This window comes from Triticum urartu, chromosome 2A, assembly GCF_056163025.1.
Source record: "Triticum urartu cultivar PI428250 chromosome 2A, HENAU_Tu73, whole genome shotgun sequence".
NCBI classification, from domain to species: domain Eukaryota; kingdom Viridiplantae; phylum Streptophyta; class Magnoliopsida; order Poales; family Poaceae; genus Triticum; species Triticum urartu.
Window position 1 is genome coordinate 5,649,365 of NC_141874.1, and position 14,739 is coordinate 5,664,103.

The window sequence follows — 14,739 nt, forward strand, 5'->3', positions numbered from 1 at the left end:
AGAGGCTCCTACTGTTATTCCATTAAAAGAAGAGGTGGGCTTTTTTCATGCATGGTTGCATGTTGATATGGCATAGTTGCATGATGAGATGAACATATTAGTGGAGATCAACTACTTAGTACAGAATATAGAATAATGTGTCACCTACTTCAGTGCAATTCCTTGTCTCTGACAGGCAACATACAGCCAGAGAAAGAAGAAGACTAGTATGATTTTCAAAATAATTTTTTATTTGCCGTTCTATGTCCAGTTATCCATCCATTGCAATAGCTTTTTGTTTTCCTTGATAATTATCCTATATAAGATACCCTTTAATGTCTTAATGGTACAAACTCTAGTGTAAAAAATGGAACTATTATTATGCAATCACATGTATGTAAAAATATATCATGTTAAATCCAACAACTGCAACATGTTCTTCCTCCTCCCACATGATTTAAAGGTGAAAGAAGGGAAAAGAAGATAAAAGGAAAATAGCAAAAATGTATAGCAACTTTATGTAGATCCAGATCTGAAGCTACTTTAGGCCATCTCCAACGTGGACCCTCAAACCTCCCGCAAATCGTCCAGGCCGACTCGATCGGATGCCGCAAGCCATCCAACAATATCTCATATTTTTACGTGGACCAGTCCGGGTGTTCGTTTTGCCGCAAACTAGGAGCACTTTGTGGGAGTCCGAACATCCTTCTGGCCAATCAAAAACCACCATGAACCCTCTCTCCGTCCGAATGGTGGAAGGCTGCTGCTAGCTAGGTAATTAATTTGGCGGAAGCTAGTGGCATGTTTAAAAATGTCCATGCATTTGGCAGAAGGTGTTCTCTTGCCAAATGGCCATGGCGGGAGCCATTGCTAGTCCATGTGGAATGCTAGTCTTAGTTGGCAGAAGACCATTGCGGGTGATGATGGATATCTGGTTGTATTTAAATGCTATTTTTTTACATGGCGGTGGAAGATCATTGTTATTTGGTGCAAGGTCATTTGAGGTATAGGGTTGGATAACTGGTTCTCGTATCATGTCCTTGGACGCGTCTTGATAGTGTTGGATATGCCCTTATGTCTCAAAAACCTTTTTGGTATTGTAGATACTGGTGGAGTGGAGTTTATAGGTGAAGTGAAGTTAGGTAGCTGTGGGTTTTTAGACTGTTTATTAAGTGGTTGCTTAACCGGGCTTTATTGGTTGTGGATGGCCGTTAGATTTCTTCAGTGTTGGTGTTTCTATCACCTACGTCTCTGGTTATTCCCATTTTGTGGTTTCAGAATATTGGCTTTTTTTGCGAATAATTCTTGTATTACTCAAAATCAGGTGTTACAATCACGACGCACAATATTAATCATTTTCTTTGGACCCGATCTAAGCCACACTGCAGTTCGTGCTTGAGACCTTCCAAAGTTCGCCATAATATGACTAGCTTAATCAGCGTGTTAAGGACCCATATTGCGCGAATATTGGACATGGTGTATTACTTTGTACGAAGAAACAACAGTCGAGCTAACCATGGACATGGATTGCCAATAAAAGCTGTTAACTTTCCACCATTCGCTGTCCGGCCGGCGGCTAATGATAGTAATAATCGCCATTTGCCAACCTCACTCTCCTCACATTGTTTTCACCATTACCAGTGTCCAGTATAGCTATCATGCATGATGTTTTTATAGAAAAATAAATCATGCATGATGCCATTGGTTCACAATACTAATTTTGTTTTGCTTAATGAACAAATGAATTCAAAAGGACACCAACACTGTTTCTTGCGTTATATTTACTACAGCCTCGTCATAACGTCGAGATAATAAGAAACACGGAGCATGAGACGATGATTCAGGATCACTGTCGGTGTCAAAACCGACGGATCTCAGGTAGGGGGTCCCTAACTGTGCGTCTAGGCCGGATGGTAACAGGAGGCAAGGGACACGAAGTGTTATCCAGGTTCGGGCCCTCTCGATGGAGGTAAAAACCCTACGTGCTGCTGAAAGTGCAACTATCCCTAGGTGGTTTTGGTAATTCATAACAACATATAGCTCATTGAGCTAATGCTATTCCAAGATGACTATTTCAGGAAAGCTCAATGATTGACATGGCATGGATGTGAAAGTGGAACCCTCAAAATGCTAAGGACAAAGGATTGGCTCAAGCTCAAAAGCTCAAGACTCTTCATTTTATATTTTAGTGATCCAAGATCACATTGAGTCTTTAGGAAAAGCCAATACTATCAAGGAGGGATGAGGTGTTGCTTAATGAGCCTCTTGCTTCATGTGCTTAGTGATATGCTCCACAACCCTCAACTACTTTCCCATATCCACATATGACCTAAACCCTAAGCCAAACTCGGTCCTACCGATTCTTTCTATCCGGCGCCACCGAGTTTCACTTGTCATAAGCCACTGCCAAACCCTAGCAATTCGGTTCTACCGATAGGGATCTCGGTCTCACCGAGATGGGATTGCAAACTCTCCGTTTCCCTTTCGTAACTTTTCGGTCTCACCGAAAGAGCGAATCGGTCTCACCGAGATTACGTTATGCCCAAACCCTAACCATATCGGTCCTACCGAGTTGCATGTCAGTCCCACCGAAAATCTCTAACGGTCACTAGGTTTACCTTTTCGGTCTGACCGAGTTTGTTGATTCAGTCCCACCGAGATTGGAAAACTGTGTGTAACGGTTGGATTTTGTGTGGAGGCTATATATACCCCTCCACCTCCTCTTCATTCATGGAGAGAGCCATCAGAACACATACACAATTCCAACTCATATGTTCTGAGAGAGAACCACCTACTCATGTGTTGAGACCAAGATATTCCATTCCTACCATATGAATCTTGATCTCTAGCCTTCCCCAAGTTGCTTTCCACTCAAATCTTCTTTCCACAAAATCCAAATCCTATGAGAGAGAGTTGAGTGTTGGGGAGACTATCATTTGAAGCACAAGAGCAAGGAGTTCATCATCAACACACCATTTGTTACTTCTTGGAGAGTGGTGTCTCCTAGATTGGCTAGGTGTCACTTGGGAGCCTCCGACAAGATTGTGGAGTTGAACCAAGGAGTTTGTAAGGGCAAGGAGATCGCCTACTTCGTGAAGATCTACCGCTAGTGAGGCAAGTCCTTCGTGGGCGATGGCCATGGTGGGATAGACAAGGTTGCTACTTCGTGGACCCTTCGTGGGTGGAGCCCTCCGTGGACTCGCGCGACCGTTACCCTTCGTGGGTTGAAGTCTCCATCAATGTGGATGTAGGATAGCACCACCTATCCGAACCACGGGAAAAACATCCGTATCTCCAATTGCGTTTGAATTCTCCAAACCCTTCCCTTTACATTCTTGCAAGTTGCATGCTTTACTTTCCGCTGCCAGCATACTCTTTGCATGCTTGCTTGAATTGTGTGATGATTGCTTGACTTGTCCTACAATAGCTAAAATCTGCCAAGAACTAAAATTGGGAAAAGGTTAAGTTTTTATTTGGTCAAGTAGTCTAATCACCCCCCCCCTCTAGACATACTTTCGATCCTACAGCTGCTTGATTAATATTGATGATATGGGTAGTACAAGAGTAGATCTACCACGAGGTCGAAGAGGCTAAATCCTAGAAGCTAGCCTATGGTATGATTGTTGATGTGTATGTTGTCCTATGGACTAAAACCCTCCGGTTTATATAGACACCGGATAGGGTTAGGGTTACATAGAGTCAGTTACAATGGTAGGAGATCTTCATATCCGTATCGCCAAGCTTGCCTTCCACGCCAAGGAAAGTCCCTTCCGGACACGGGACAGAGTCTTCAATCTTGTATCTTCATAGTCCAGGAGTCCGGCTGAAGGTATAGTCCGGCCATCCGGACACCCCCTAATCCAGGACTCCCTCAGTAGCCCCTGAACCAGGCTTCAATGACGACGAGTCCGGCGCGCAGATTGTCTTCAGCATTGCAAGGCGGGTTCCTCCTCCAAGTACTTCATAGAAGATTTGAACACAAAGATAGTGTCCGACTCTGCAAAATAAGTTTCCACATATTGCCACAGAGAGAATAATATTTACACAAATCTAATCTGCTGACGTATTTCGTAGCGCAACACACCACGGCCAAGCCTTTATCCGAGTCGTTTCATTATTCCACCTCGGCGCGTCATGCGAGGCGGTTTTCTTGGCACGTCTTGTTAAAGCAGAGATCGTGTCCCCTTATTCCGGGATTCTCATCAATACGGGCGTGGGTAATCCAACCGCACCATTGATTACGGCGCTTGGGATATAAGCGAGTTTTACCAGGATGGTGGGGACACGCAGTTGCGTCCACCTATATAAGGGGATAAGGATCCACCTTTTCACCTACGCCTTCTTCCTCCTTTGCCTATCCATTCTCGCGTACTCAAGCTCCAACGCCCAAGTCCGCACTCCCCATCTCAACCTTCTCCAGCTATGTCCGGAGCGGGAGGCAAGTGGATGGCCTCCTCCGTTACGGAGGGGCACATAAAAAAACTAAGGAAGGCCGGATACTTGTCTAACGACATTGCGCACCGGCTTCCCGAAGAGGGGCAGCTCATCCCCACACCTAGGCCCCATGAGAGGGTGGTGTTCCTCCCCCATTTCCTCCGCGGACTGGGTTTCCCTCTCCATCCATTTGTCCGGGGGCTCATATTCTACTACGGCCTGGATTTCCATGATCAGGCCCCGAATTTTGTCCTCAACATCTCGGCGTTTATCGTCGTGTGCGAAGCCTTCCTCCGCATCCGCCCCCATTTTGGCCTATGGCTCAAGACTTTCAACGTCAAGCCGAAGGTGGTGCGCGGCAACCAGGCGGAGTGCGGAGGCGCCATGGTGGGCAAGATGGCCAACGTCCTATGGCTCGAGGGCTCCTTTGTGGAGACCCTGAAGGGGTGGCAATCGGGATGGTTTTACATCACCGAGCCGCGCGACCCTAAGTGGGCCGCAGCCCCCGAGTTCCGGTCCGGACCCCCAACACGGCTCACGTCCTGGAAAGAGACGGGCCTATCGTGGGGTAAGAAGGGAGAGCTGACCGGACTCCAAACATGCGTCCAAACCCTGGTGAACAAGAAGCTCAAACTTGTCAACGTAGTCTAGGTTATGCTCATCCGCTTGATCCTCCCATGTCAACAACGGGCTTTCAACCTGTGGGAGTTCGATCCGGCGCGGCACCAAACTCTAAGCAGGCTCTTCGACACGATGTACGGAGATGCCTGGAAGGTGCTTTTCAAGGGCGCCGAGGCTCCCGCATCCGCTACCGAGGATCGCGGATTCAGTGCGCAGCGTCATGCTCTCGCGGTAAGCTGTTTTTTCCTTTTACAGGGTATCGGTTTTTCATAGTTTGACTCCATGCGGGATCTAAACTCCCTTACCTTTGACAGGATTGGCAGGTGACATCTAGACAGATCAACTGTCCGGCTCCTTTGCCCGAAGGCCCAGCGGACGCTCACCTGACGAAGCTGCTGGTTCCGGCACCCTATGTGGTGCCGGAGAAGAAGGCCGCAAAATAGGTCGCGGGGACTCGAAAGAGTGCCCGGCGCCAGGAGGTGTCGGATCCATCATCCGACAGTTCCGAGGCGCATTCCTCCCGTGAAGACGAGGAGGAAGAAGAAGGGACCTCTCCCCCTCCAGCGGGGGAAGGGAAGAAAAGGAAGGCCGCCCCAACTGGGGAGGCCGAAGGGTCCAAGAAGGGAAAAACCCCTCCTCCGGACTACTCCACCGACGCCGACGAAGGCGGAGAGGAGTGGGAGCCCAGGGCCAAGCCCCTGGCCAAATCGTAAGTATCCGGATACCAGAGTAATTCATAGTATTCGTTTATTGCACAGCTTTCCCTTATGTCGAATATGTTTATGCAGCCCCCCAAAGACCGGCTCGACGCGTCGTCGAGCGGCTCACTAGACTCGTTGGAGGTGAACTCGCTTCTGACGGCTTCCTCCCCCCGCCCTACGGACGACACCGAAGTGTTGTCCCAACAGGTTCCAATCCGGGAGGAAGTGGTCCTGGAGGCGCCGCGAGGCGACCTCCCGGACTCCATGAGTAAAGGGGATGAAACCCCCCAGGGATCCAAGTCTGGCCCTAGGCCGGACACCGCTCCGGAACCTTCAAAGGTTCCAGAGTCCGGCGGGGGACCTCCTTCCAAGAGGAGCAACCCACCGTGCCGGTGACCTCCGTCCAACCGGAGGTGTCGGACAATCTGTTGGAGGCGCTCCAAGGTGCCTCCATCGACGAGGGGCACCGCACCATTATGAGTGCGGTGGTCCAGAAGGTTCAGTCCGCCAAGAGCGGACTGACAGAAGCTTGTACTAGCCTTTTAACAGGTTTTGAGGTAAGTAAAGAATGTATAATAATACGTTACTTGCGCCATTTCTCTATGTATTTATTTATTTCTATTTATTTTCTTCTCAATAAAATTTGGAAAAACAAATGCAGAAGATGTCTATGTGCCCATCTGTCGTTTTAGAGCCGAAGCACCCAAGAATCTTCCATTGCGGTCTCGGCACACCACTCCCGCTGCACCACACTCCCCTTGCATGGACAATGCCGCGTCCACATTCATCTTTGCATGGCCCTCGGGCAGGGGCTAACCACGCAGATTGCCTGAGGTTGGCTCGCTTCGGTCCTCCCCTAACTCCTTTGTCTAACATCTCCAAATCCCTCAAGTAACAGGTTATGAAAGAGTTAGTAGAAAACGGACTATCAAAAATCTCTTTGTGTATAGCTCTCCTTCTAGCTCACCAAACTGCCTATAGGGTCACCACCATCCGTGTAAATTCCACCTGTGGCAGTGAGTGGTGCATAGTGAAGATCCAGTTTTTTGCATCAAGGGACAGATTATCAAGCATTGTCTCCACTGTTTCCTCTGAGCAAAGTGACCAAACACTTCTAGCCATCACGCAGTCTATTAGTGCATGCTTCCAGTCATCTTGCGCAGAACAAAAAGCACACACGCTCGTAGTTGACATATTTCGGTGATGTAACACCCCCGCTGTTGGGATTGTTTCATGACAAAGCCTCCATAGAAATGCCTTGATTTTCGATGGGACCATAATGTGCCACAGGGAAGTCCAAGATGGTTCCTCTTCTGCCTCATTTGAGTGTCCGCCTACCGGCTGCAGTAATGCTTCCCCTTGCAATTTCATTTTCAGCATAAATTTATATACTGGCCTTACTGAAAAAACTCCCCTTTCATCTTCTCCCCATGCCCAAAAATCGTCAACTCTTCTGGTACACGGCAGGATTTTGAGTATTATATTAGCATCCACAGGCAGAAAAAGACCGCCCGTATCTTGTCTTCCATCCACTTTGCCGAACTTGGGTCAATTAATTTAGCAACGCGCTCTGGTCTATTAGTCACCAGACTCGCCATTGGTCTCATGAGGCCTGAGCGGGGGAGCCAGTTCTGGTCCCAGATTCTGGTATCCTCTCCCGTACCAATTCTCCGAATCAAACCTTATTCTAGGGCTCCTCTACCCTCCAAAATAGACCTCCATATCTGCGATGGCCGGCCTCCTAGCTCAGCTTCAAGGAAGGGCGTAGAGGGGAAATACTTAGCTTGCAATATTCTAGCACTTAAAGTGAACGGAGACTGTATTATGCGCCATGCTTGTCTTGCCAGTAATGCGAGATTAAAAAGATCAATATCTCGAAAGCCAAGTCCTCCCAAATACTTTGGTTTAGTGCATACATCCCATGATACCCAGCATGGTTTTCTCTTCCCTCTCTTGCTTCCCCACCATAACTGTCTAATCAGAGATGTGATACTTCCACAAATGCATCTAGGAAGCCTGAAACACGACATAGAATATACCGGTATAGCTTGGGCCATTGCCTTGATTAAAACCTCCTTTCCAGCATATGACAGTAATTTCTTCATCCACCCCTTATTAAAACCTCCTTTCCATGCTGGTTTTCACTGTAGATGTTGCACCTATGCCTGGCCATGGGATACCCGGCCCGGCCCGGTCTTGCCCATGGGCCGGGCCTGGGCCTGAGTTTTGAGCCCGGAGGACATGTCGGGCAGGGCCTGGGTTGGCTTTTTTGCGTTGTAGGGAAGAGGCCCGACGGGCTTTTTCACTGACGGGCCAATCTTGGGTCTGAAAACTAGGCCTGATGGCCGAGCCGGGCTGGGTTCGGGCCTAGGTTTTTCTTTCCTCGGGCTTTGTTAGGCCTGGCCCGACGGATGACCAGGTATAGTTGCAACACAACCAAATTGAGATTCAATCATTCGCCGGTGGAACAGGCAGAAATCACCATTCAACAGCGACATGCCGAATCCTGCCGGCCACACAAACCGAAATCTCCTACCATCACGTTAAGTTCATGTATTTTTACTTACTTCTTCTACTTAATTTCTATGTCATCATCTACGTTTGTACTACGTTTCTAAAAATAATATTAAACTGGTTCTCGAGTATGATATATAGACCAGTGCGCCTGATTCTAGCAAAGCGTCACAGCCCATAGCATAGTACTCGTTCCTAACAAATAATAGTGGACATAATTGACATGACAACTAAAGTTGTTAATTAACTCGTTCGTTGTCGGGCCGGTGGCTAAAGCATCGTTCTCATCCTCATGTGCCGCCTCATGCTCCCCTCATTTTTCACCACTATAACTGTCTAGTGTGGCAGTCATGCGCTATCATGCATGCTGTCATTGGTTCACGTCCAAACAACTACCCGTCTGCATACGTACCCCCTCTTTTTCTCCTTAAAACTTTTGCTCTTACACTTACTCGACAAGATCTTGGCTATCATCTAGAGGTCATAGTGTAATATTATGTGCATTTCTTGACAAGGACCCTGTCTCCAATGCGACATATGCATAATACTACTTCCTCCAATCCATATTACTTATCTTCGAACACTAACTAAGACAAGTAATATGGATCAGAGGGAGTATTTTTTTTTTAAAGAACAAGCAGGGGCTCTGCCGATTTCTTAAGGATGGGGACACTGATTTGTTTTTTGAATGAATGAAGTTTTTTTTTTTTTGCACTGGGCCGTCCCTTTGAGTGTGTTACTCTACTGAACCATCAAATAAGGCAAGGAGCGGGAATCGTCTAATGAGGGTTGGTGTCATGCGATCGTTTGTATGTGTATGTTGTGATATAGTATGAGGAAGTATAACATGGTTTTTAAATTGACAAAGATCTGATTTGATGGAGTTTTGAGAAAATCTCAGTCTACTGAGATTTGAATCGATTTGAGAATATCTTAGTCGACTGGAGGAAACAATTGGGACTTCGGGAAATCTTAGTTGATTGGGACATAAACGAACCCTTTTAACTCTTGTGTAGGAGTCTTATCCCTGCATTTGGTTATTTGTGACGATTTTGGTCTCACCTGAGAGTGATTGGGACCCCTACTTCGGATCATGCTCATGAGATGTTTCTTGCAGCATATTCGCTAGTACATACTGCAACGTTGAGATGTGAAAGGTGGAGGGCGAGAAGGCAATCTGAGAGTCCCTCTTGGGCACATCCATGTTCCGCTTTTGCCATGTTCACTCCGTCGCACCTAGGCCGCAGTATCCGCAACAACCAAACGTACCGACATGTCTCGTATCAACACAATGTGTTGCATACAGAACGGCAGGACTACATCTGCACTAACCACGATTGAGACATGCTAGGCCAAACTTGTCGAAAAGAAATTTCTATTTTTGACATTGGCAAATGTTGGGTACTATCTTCGTCTGGGTTTATCAATCATACACGGGTTTAGGTCTTCTTTTTGACTAACGAAACATGCCTCAAAAAAATATACTTCAAATTTCTCATTTTCTGAACATATTTTTAAACATCCGGTCTGAATGGAGTGGCCAATTTCTTCTGCCCCGTTGGTGCTAGATAGATCTTGCACATGGTGCAATGGCGACCACACATGGTCCACGTTGATCCGTCCGTCTTTGCATGGTGTAAAGTTGTGTGGCCCTTAATGGAAAATTGCAGAGGTGATTAGGGAGGGAGACAGCGACACGACATGGCAGTCGGTCTCGTTGGTTAAATTTACGGTCAAATTTAGATCTCGGAAAGCGTGGGCGCACTACATTGTGAAATGGAGGGAGTATGTGGGAGTATGACATGGTTTTTAAATTAATGGGGATTTGAGAAAACCTCAGTTGAGTGAGATTTGAATCGATTGAGACTTGGAAATATCATTTGATTGGGACATAAATGGACCGACCCTTTAACTCTTGTGTCATAGTCTTATCCCGCGTTTATTTACTTGTGCATTTTGTGACAATTTTGGTCCCACCCGACAGTGAGTGGGGACCCTACTTCGGATCATACTCATGAGATGTTTCTTGCAGCGCTAAAGGCTGCGACGTTGAGATGTGAAAGGTGAAGGGCAAGATGACAATTTGAGAGTCTCGCTTGAGCACATCCATGTTCCACTTTTCTCACGTTCAAACGTACCATGATGGATGTGTCCGCAGCAACCAAACGTACCAACATGCCTCGCCTGATTCAACACAATGTGATGCATACACAACGGCAAGACTACATCTGCGCTAACCATGATTGAGACATGCTAGGCCAAACTTGTCGAAAAGAAATCTCGGTCTAGTGAGATTTGAATCGTTTGAGACATTAGGAAATCTCATTTGATTGGGACATAAACGGACCGACCCTTTAACTCTACTGTCATAGTCTTATCCCGTGTTTATTTACTTGCGCATTTTGTGACAATTTTGGTCCCATCTGACAGTGAGTGGGGACCCTATTTCGGATCATACTCATGAGATGTTTCATGCAGCATATTCGCTAAAGGCTGCGATGTTGAGATGTGAAAGGTGAAGGGCGAGATGACAATTTGAGAGTCCCGCTGGAACACATCCATGTTCCGCCTTTCCCACGTTCAAACGTACTGTGATGGATGTGTCCGTAACAACCAAACGTACCGACATGCCTCGCCTCATTCAACACAATGTGCTGTACACACAACGGTAGGACTACGTACATTTGCCGCTGACCATGATTTTGAGACATGCTAGGCCAAACTTGTCGAAAAGAAATTTCTGTTTTTCACATTATCAAATGTTGGGTACTGTCTCCATATGGGTTTATCAATCATACACGGGTTTAGGTCTTCTTTTTGACTAAGTAAACATGTCTCGTATGGTACACAAAAATATACTTCAAATTTCTCATCGAATGCATGCATTTTCTCATCATAATTTCAAAATACTACACACGTTTTAGTGAAATTAAACATCCGGTCTGGAGGGAGTAGCCAATTTCTTTCTGCCCCGTCGGTGCTAGATAGATAGATGTTGCACATGGTGCAATGGCGACCACACATGGTCCACGTCGATCCATCCGTCTTTATACGGTGTAGATAGATTGGCGTGGCCCCTAAAATGGAAAATTGCAAAGGTGGCAGGGAGATAGCGACATGGCAGATCTCCTGTTGGACACGCACACGCACCACCAACATCGCCTCCCTTGCATCACAGATTAATGGCCACACCCACACAGATGGTAGCGCACCGCTTATAAAAATGGTCTCTCCTCCTCCCTCACCATCTCCATCCAGCTGCTCCACCACCACCAGCTCCAGAGCAGAACAAGCGTACCGTCTCGTCGGCGCGATGAAGCGGGTGGTGCTGTACCCGTCGCCGGGCATGGGCCACCTGGTGTCCATGATCGAGCTGGGCAAGCTCTTCGCGGCGCGGGGGCTGGCCGTCACCATCCTCATCGTGGAGCTGCCCTTCGTCGACACCGGCGCCCGGGGGCCCTTCCTGGCCGGCGTCACCGCGGCCAACCCGGCCATCTCCTTCCACTGCCTGCCCCGCGTCCAGTTCCCGCCCCTCGCCTCCCCGCACCCCGAGGCCGTCACCTACGAGGTCGCCCGCCTCTCCAACCCGCACCTCCGCGACTTCCTCCTCGCCGAGCCCCCGGCCGTCCTCGTCGTCGACTTCTTCTGCAGCGTCGCCCTCGACCTCGCCGCCGACCTCAAGATTCCGGGCTACTGCTTCTTCACGTCCGGCGCCGAGGCCCTGGCCACGTTCCTCTACCTGCCGGTGCTGCACGCGCAGAGCACGGCTAGTTTCCGGGAGATGGGCGAGGAGCTGGTGCGCGTGCCGGGGATCTCGCCGTTCCCGGCCACGCACGCGATCAAGCCGCTCCAGGACCGCGACGACTCGGCGTACCGGGGCTTCTTGCGGGTGTCGCCCGACCTCTGCCGCTCGCAGGGCATCATCATCAACACGTTCCGCTCATTGGAGCCGCGCGCCGTCGAGGCGATCGGCGCCGGGCTGTGCACGCCGCCCGGCCTCCCGACGGCGCCGGTGCACTGCATCGGGCCGCTGATAAAGTCGGCGGAGGTGGGCGTGAAGCACGGCGGAGAGTGCCTGTCGTGGCTGGACGCGCAGCCGGAGGGCAGCGTGGTGTTCCTCTGCTTCGGCAGCCTGGGCGTGTTCAGCGCGGCGCAGATCAGGGAGATCGGCGTCGGGCTGGAGGCGAGCGGCCTGAGATTTCTATGGGTGGTCCGCAGCCCGCCGAACGAGGACCCGGCCAAGAGGTTCGAGGAGCCGCCGGAGCCGGACCTCGGCGCGCTGCTCCCCGAAGGTTTTCTGGACCGGACGGGAGAAAGAGGCCTGGTGGTGAAGACGTGGGCGCCGCAGCGGGACGTGCTGGCGCATGGCGCGGTGGGCGGGTTCGTGACGCACTGCGGGTGGAACTCGGTGCTGGAGGCGGTGATGGCCGGCGTGCCGATGCTGGCGTGGCCGCTGTACGCGGAGCAGCGGCTGAACCGGGTGTTCCTGGAGAAGGAGCTGGGGCTGGCCGCGGCGGTGGAGGGGTACGACCACGAGGGGGAGGTGGTGGATGCCGGCGAGGTGGAGAAGAAGGTGCGGTGGCTGATGGAGTCCGACGGCGGGAAGGTGCTCCGGGAGCGCACGCTGGCAGCCATGACAAGGGCCAAGGAGGCGCTGGCCGAGGGCGGGGAGTCGGACGTGACGCTCACCAAGCTGGTGGAGGGATGGACGGGAGACCATGCCGGCTCGGCTGAAAAGCAATGAGGTGTAACCTCAATAATTGAGGTCAAGCCAGTCACATGCAAACATCAAATATCTGTATCAGTCCACTGTTACGGAAATCTAGATAATTTAGCATGGAAGGATCCATGCTTATGATTATGAATAGAGAAGAAAGTACACATAAACAAAATTATTTTCAAACAAAAATGATACATTTAAGTTTCAGAAGAAGTCCAAAAAATACACAAAATTTGCATGGTGAAATACATTTTGGTGTGAGCCACACGCAAAAAATTATGAATCTGTCTAGGACTCAGTCGACTTAGACTTCGGCTGATGTCAGCGTCCTATTGATACCCAGATCTATTTCCTGGTCGTTCGTTAGTTTTCCTTTGGGCTTGTTTAACGTGGCTTCCTTTTTGTCTTTTTTTTTCTTGTCTTCTTAGGTGGGCTGCTTTTGTCCTTTGTTTTATTCTCCCAAATTACTTGTCTCGTGTTGGGCTTTCTCTCTCTTCTTGCTTTGTACGTGGGACTCCTATTGTTTTTTGTTGTCTTGTTTTCTTTTAGATTGGTTTGTTTTCTTTCTTTGTTTGTATTTGGGCTGTCAAATATATGGATGTGTGTCATCTCTCCCAACCGATTTGCAGTGTAGTGTGTCTCAAACAAACATAATGCATACAAAAATTGTAGTTGTTCTAAAAAAAGTGTTGTGTGTTTGTATTTCTTTGGGCACATATTTTTGACACAACAAATAAGAAAAATAAATTAAGAAAAAAATGTGTGGGCCACATGTGCGGAAAATTGAGTGGCATTATTTTTTAGATAAATATCCAAAACACCACTGATTTAGAAAAGAAACAATAAGACAAATCCAAAACGCAAAAAATAAATAGAAAAGAAAAACAGAAGCTACAAAACCAAAAATAAAAATAAAAAATTGAAAATAAATTCACATACCGTGACACCCAAGCTCCTAGGCCCCCGCCCCGCCCGCACCCTAGTTATGCCCGGCTGCGGGTGTCGCTTGTAGTTGCATGCAAACTATAGCACATGTGGTTGCACATGGGGCGCCGTAAAATTGGGTGGCACGTTTGAAAGAAAAAACACTACTATTTACAAAAGCTAAAAGACGAACAAGAATATAGTAGAAATAAAAGCAGAAAAATAGAAATACTAGTAGACATGCAACTGCGATAGAGGCGACACTTGCAGTTGCAGCCTACTGTACCCTCCTCTAATAAAAAAGTCGCTAAGTTGGAATTGCGTTGTACTCCCTCCGTCCCAAAATAAGTGCCTCAAGCTTAGTACAACTTTGTACTAGAGCTAGTTTAAAAGTTGAGACAGTTATTTTGGGACGGAGGGAGTATACATGTAGTTGAAGTTGGGTCGATACTTGTAGTTGTTTTCCTAATGTAGACATGCAACTGCTACCCCTCCCCTGGACAAAACACCAATGAGTTGAAGTTGTAGTTGAGGTAGACAATTGTAGCTGGGGTTGGGGGTAACGCTTGCAGTTCCATGGCTAGAGTCAAACATGCATCTACCCCGCTCCTACCACGTCGCCACCGCCTCCGACAGAAGAAAGCCCTACTTGCAACCATGTTGGAAGACATGTAGCTGCAGTCGGGGGACGACACTTGTAGTTGGATGACTAGTGTGGGACATGCAACTGACCTTTCTCCTCGCAGTCCCTCCGACAAAACAAAAGCCCGATTGCAACCAAGATAGAAGACGTGCAGTTGCGTCACTATGGTTGGACATGCAACTGGCCCCCTCCTCGTCGGTCCC

At 48.4% G+C, this 14,739-nt stretch overlaps 1 pseudogene; it reads left to right on the forward strand.

Moving 5' to 3' along the window:
* Positions 1-11,464: 11,464 nt before the first annotated feature.
* Positions 11,465-13,110, forward strand: LOC147982731 (UDP-glycosyltransferase 88F5 pseudogene; annotated as a pseudogene).
* The last annotated feature ends 1,629 nt before the right edge of the window (positions 13,111-14,739 follow it).